Raw genomic sequence first — 5,679 nt, forward strand, 5'->3', positions numbered from 1 at the left:
CCCTAGGTAAGGCATGTCAGAGCGAAAGACAGTAATTTCGAATGAGCCAAGAAAGAGCGGTGCGGGGCCGGTCGGAGCGCACCCTTTTCTCGGTGGCTGCGGGCGAGAGAGTGCTGCGTCGCCGGCATCGGCGTCGAAAGAAGCCGAGCCGAAAAAAGTTAAAGTACAAACGTGCAAGCACGCTAACCTAACCCTAGGTAAGGCATGTCAGAGCGAAAGACAGTAATTTCGAATGAGCCAAGAAAGAGCGGTGCGGGGCCGGTCGGAGCGCACCCTTTTCTCGGTGGCTGGCGGGCGAGAGAGTGCTGCGTCGCCGGCATCGGCGTCGAAAGAAGCCGAGCCGAAAAAAGTTAAAGTACAAACGTGCAAGCATACTAACCTAACCCTAGGTAAGGCATGTCAGAGCGAAAGACAGTAATTTCGAATGAGCCAAGAAAGAGCGGTGCGGGGCCGGTCGGAGCGCACCCTTTTCTCGGTGGCTGGCGGGCGAGAGAGTGCTGCGTCGCCGGCATCGGCGTCGAAAGAAGCCGAGCCGAAAAAAGTTAAAGTACAAACGTGCAAGCATACTAACCTAACCCTAGGTAAGGCATGTCAGAGCGAAAGACAGTAATTTCGAATGAGCCAAGAAAGAGCGGTGCGGGGCCGGTCGGAGCGCACCCTTTTCTCGGTGGCTGGCGGGCGAGAGAGTGCTGCGTCGCCGGCATCGGCGTCGAAAGAAGCCGAGCCGAAAAAAGTTAAAGTACAAACGTGCAAGCATACTAACCTAACCCTAGGTAAGGCATGTCAGAGCGAAAGACAGTAATTTCGAATGAGCCAAGAAAGAGCGGTGCGGGGCCGGTCGGAGCGCACCCTTTTCTCGGTGGCTGGCGGGCGAGAGAGTGCTGCGTCGCCGGCATCGGCGTCGAAAGAAGCCGAGCCGAAAAAAGTTAAAGTACAAACGTGCAAGCATACTAACCTAACCCTAGGTAAGGCATGTCAGAGCGAAAGACAGTAATTTCGAATGAGCCAAGAAAGAGCGGTGCGGGGCCGGTCGGAGCGCACCCTTTTCTCGGTGGCTGGCGGGCGAGAGAGTGCTGCGTCGCCGGCATCGGCGTCGAAAGAAGCCGAGCCGAAAAAAGTTAAAGTACAAACGTGCAAGCATACTAACCTAACCCTAGGTAAGGCATGTCAGAGCGAAAGACAGTAATTTCGAATGAGCCAAGAAAGAGCGGTGCGGGGCCGGTCGGAGCGCACCCTTTTCTCGGTGGCTGGCGGGCGAGAGAGTGCTGCGTCGCCGGCATCGGCGTCGAAAGAAGCCGAGCCGAAAAAAGTTAAAGTACAAACGTGCAAGCATACTAACCTAACCCTAGGTAAGGCATGTCAGAGCGAAAGACAGTAATTTCGAATGAGCCAAGAAAGAGCGGTGCGGGGCCGGTCGGAGCGCACCCTTTTCTCGGTGGCTGGCGGGCGAGAGAGTGCTGCGTCGCCGGCATCGGCGTCGAAAGAAGCCGAGCCAAAAAAAGTTAAAGTACAAACGCGATGCTAATGAGCGAGCCGTTGTCTCGACTAATATGTAGGGGCGTTCGATCGAGCGTCTGGCTTGAGCGCTTGTCGGCCTAGCAGAACGGTCGCATTGTTATGCCCGGGTTTTAGGCACCGCTGCAGGCGGCCGGCAGAGCTCTTGTTTGTGCGAAACTGAATGGATCGAGCCCGAGAGAGGGCGAGCAAAGAAAAAACGCAAATCGCTCCGCCTGGCACTGCCGGCGAGAGCGTGGACGTCGCGGCCAGCGACTGTCGAAGCTGAGTACGGCCGCAGGCGATCGCCTCGGTCTTAAACGAATGCGACGAGCACGCGCCGGGCGGCCCAGCAAGGGCCGAGCGCAGCTGTCGCAGCTATCTGGTTGATCCTGCCAGTAGTGATATGCTTGTCTCAAAGATTAAGCCATGCAGGTGCAAGTACGAGTTCTCGTAAAGCGAAACTGCGAATGGCTCATTAAATCAGTCTTGGTTTATTTGGTCTCGTAAGCGAAGTGGATAACTGTGGTAATTCTAGAGCTAATACATGCATTAAGCGCCGACTTCGGGAGGCGCGCTTTTATCAGATCAAAACCGACCGGGTTCGTCCTGTGACGTTTGATGACTCTGGATAACCACGCGGATCGTACGGTCTCTGCACCGACGACGTATCATTCAAGTGTCTGCCCTATCAACTGTCGAAGGTACGCTACGTGCCTACCTTTGTGATAACGGGTAACGGGGAATCAGGGTTCGATTCCGGAGAGGGAGCCTGAGAAACGGCTACCACATCCAAGGAAGGCAGCAGGCGCGCAAATTACCCATTCCCGACACGGGAGGTAGTGACGAAAAATAACAATACAGGACTCTAACGAGGCCCTGTAATTGGAATGAGTACATCCTAAAACTCTTAACGAGTATCCATTGGAGGGCAAGTCTGGTGCCAGCAGCCGCGGTAATTCCAGCTCCAACAGTGTATGCTAAAGTTGTTGCGGTTGAAAAGCTCGTAGTTGGATTTTGGGCGAGCGCCGCCGGTCCGTCGCAAGGCGTGTCACTGGTTGCGTTCGCCTCACCTTCGGTTCTCCGTCGGTGCTCTTGACTGAGTGTCGGCGGTGGCCGATAAGTTTACTTTGAAAAAATTAGAGTGTTCAAAGCAGGCTGTTCGCCTGCATAGTGTTGCATGGAATAATGGAATAGGACCTCGGTTCTATTTTGTTGGTTTTCGGAGCACGAGGTAATGATTAAGAGGGACAGACGGGGGCGTCCGTACTCTGCCGTTAGAGGTGAAATTCTTGGATCGGCGGAAGACGAACTACTGCGAAAGCATTCGCCAAGAATGTTTTCTTTAATCAAGAGCGAAAGTCAGAGGTTCGAAGACGATCAGATACCGTCCTAGTTCTGACTATAAACGATGCCAACTAGCGATCGGGAGGCGTTACCATGACGACCTTTCCGGCAGCTTCCGGGAAACCAAAGTCTTTGGGTTCCGGGGGAAGTATGGTTGCAAAGCTGAAACTTAAAGGAATTGACGGAAGGGCACCACCAGGAGTGGAGCCTGCGGCTTAATTTGACTCAACACGGGGAAACTCACCCGGCCCGGACACAGGTAGGATTGACAGATTGAGAGCTCTTTCTTGATTCTGTGGGTGGTGGTGCATGGCCGTTCTTAGTTGGTGGAGCGATTTGTCTGGTTAATTCCGATAACGAACGAGACTCTGGCATGCTAAATAGTTACGCGACCTTCTCGGTCGGCGTCTAACTTCTTAGAGGGACTAGTGGCGTTTAGCCACACGAGATTGAGCAATAACAGGTCTGTGATGCCCTTAGATGTCCGGGGCCGCACGCGCGCTACACTGAGTGAAGCAGCGAGTGTCTAACCTAGGCCGAAAGGTCCGGGTAACCCGTTGAACCTCATTCGTGATTGGGATAGGGACTTGCAATTGTTTCCCTTGAACGAGGAATTCCCAGTAAGCGCAAGTCATCAACTTGCGTTGATTACGTCCCTGCCCTTTGTACACACCGCCCGTCGCTACTACCGATTGAATGGTTTAGTGAGATCCTTGGATCGGCCCCGTCGCGGCTGGCAACGGCCGCGTCGGCGTGTCGAGAAGACGATCAAACTTGATCATTTAGAGGAAGTAAAAGTCGTAACAAGGTTTCCGTAGGTGAACCTGCGGAAGGATCATTACCGAAGGTGGTGGTAGGCCCCGGCCGACCGCGCACTGAATTGTCTTTGGGTGCCGCCGAGAGGGCGGCCGTCAATCGGGGTTCCGCCCCGTGCGACACGCGTAACACGTTGGCATAGCAAGGCAGCCGAGTGCGATGGTGGCTTCTGGGCACCGCGCTCGATGTGCCGCCGGCCCAGCCCGGCGGTCGCTCGGCGCCGTTTGTTGGTGTTTTTGTGCAGTTGTTGTCGGTGGTGGTTTTGTGGTCGATCCCACAGTGTGACGTCCGCGCGCTTCGGCGCCGGGCGAAACGTCGAGGACGACTCTTAACGGTGGATCACTCGGCTCGCGAGTCGATGAAGGACGCAGCCAAGTGCGAGAAGTAATGTGAATTGCAGAACACATTGAACGTCGACCTTCTGAACGCGAATTGCGGTCTCGGGTCAATCCCGGGACCGCGTCTGCCTCAGGGTCGCGTTCGTCCTCACCCGAGGGCCGTCGCCTGGCCTCTGCGAAGACGGCCGGGCGTCGCCCCAAGTTGAAGCGGTCGCCGAGCTTTCTCGGCGCGACCGCGTGTCCCGTACACCGCCGGCCCCTCGACGTGTTCAACTACGTTCGAGGGGCGGGTCCAGGTCGGTCGGTCCGGTCACGAGATCAAGACCGACCGTGGGCCAAGGCGGCGACGGTACGCGCTCGGTCGGCGCCGGCGGCGACGACTTGCGATGCCAGCGGGCCGTGTAAGAAGCGGCCCGCTTGACACATACGACCTGAGTTCAGGCGAGAGCACCCGCTGAATTTAAGCATATTATTAAGCGGAGGAAAAGAAACCAACAGGGATTCCCTGAGTAACGGCGAGTGAACCGGGAAGAGTCCAGCGTCGAATCTGCGCGCTTTTCGAGCGCGCCGAGTTGTGACGTACGGAAGTCCCAGTGCGGCTGACGGCGAGCGCCGGTGTCCTTCTGATCGAGGCCTCGTCCCACGGCGGGTGTTAGGCCCATAGGGGCGCTTGCCTTGGCCGCTTCGGGTCTTCTCGGAGTCGGGTTGTTTGGGAATGCAGCCCAAAGCGGGTGGTAAACTCCACCTAAGACTAAATACGGTCGCGAGACCGATAGCGGACAAGTACCGTGAGGGAAAGTTGAAAAGCACTTTGAAGAGAGAGTTCAAGAGTACGTGAAACCGTTGAGAGGCAAACGGGAGGGCCCGTCAGGTCGCCGGCTCGCTTTCAGTTGGGTGCGGGGGCGCGCCGTCTCGGTTCGCGGACGCTTAAGGCGCCGCTGCCGAGTCGGCTCGCGCACCGTCTCAGCGCACTAGCGACCGGCGCGGGTCACGACCGGTTTGCCGTCGGTCTAAGTCCCCGCGCGAAGGTGGCCTCCGCTCCGGCGGGGGTGTTACAGCGCGCGGGCGGTGCGGCCCGGCGGCGGATCGAGGAAAGGATGCCGCGCGCTCTCTGTGTGCGGCCGTCGCCGTTCGGCTGGCTTGTCGTTCGCCTGCACTGTACGCAGTGCCGGTGTTCGGCGGGCTGCCGCTTCGGTGGCGCGCCGTCGACGCGCTCGGGGTCCGTGGCCACGTCGGCCACCCTCCCGACCCGTCTTGAAACACGGACCAAGGAGTCTAACATGAGCGCGAGTCGTCGAGTGGTTCGAGACTCGCAGGCGAAATGAAAGTGAAGGCGGCCTTTGGCCGAACGAGGTCGGACCCGGAGCCCCGTGCGGGCGCCGGCGCACGACCGGCCGATCGCACCCGCTCTGCCGGGGCGGTCGCGCAAGAGCGTCCATGTTGGGACCCGAAAGATGGTGAACTATGCCTGGGAAGGTCGAAGCCAGAGGAAACTCTGGTGGAGGACCGTAGCGATTCTGACGTGCAAATCGATCGTCCTATTTGGGTATAGGGGCGAAAGACTAATCGAACCATCTAGTAGCTGGTTCCTTCCGAAGTTTCCCTCAGGATAGCTGGCGCTTTGTCGCAGTTTTATCTGGTAAAGCGAATGATTAGAGGCCTTGGGGACGAAACGTCCTCAACC

General features: G+C 57.4%; 2 non-coding genes and 1 pseudogene across 2 annotated transcripts; all 3 read left to right on the forward strand.

Annotated features, from left to right (window-relative positions):
• Nucleotides 1-1,873: 1,873 nt before the first annotated feature.
• On the forward strand, nucleotides 1,874-3,682 carry LOC144418988 (small subunit ribosomal RNA). Its single transcript, XR_013473776.1, has one exon. It is a non-coding gene; the product is annotated as a small subunit ribosomal RNA (ribosomal RNA).
• Nucleotides 3,683-3,980: 298 nt separating this feature from the next.
• On the forward strand, nucleotides 3,981-4,134 carry LOC144418996 (5.8S ribosomal RNA). The gene has a single exon (XR_013473779.1). It is a non-coding gene; the product is annotated as a 5.8S ribosomal RNA (ribosomal RNA).
• Nucleotides 4,135-4,422: 288 nt separating this feature from the next.
• LOC144418994 (large subunit ribosomal RNA) lies at nucleotides 4,423-5,679 on the forward strand (annotated as a pseudogene; the record flags this gene model as incomplete).

This window comes from Styela clava, unplaced genomic scaffold, assembly GCF_964204865.1.
Source record: "Styela clava unplaced genomic scaffold, kaStyClav1.hap1.2 HAP1_SCAFFOLD_217, whole genome shotgun sequence".
NCBI lineage: Eukaryota > Metazoa > Chordata > Ascidiacea > Stolidobranchia > Styelidae > Styela > Styela clava.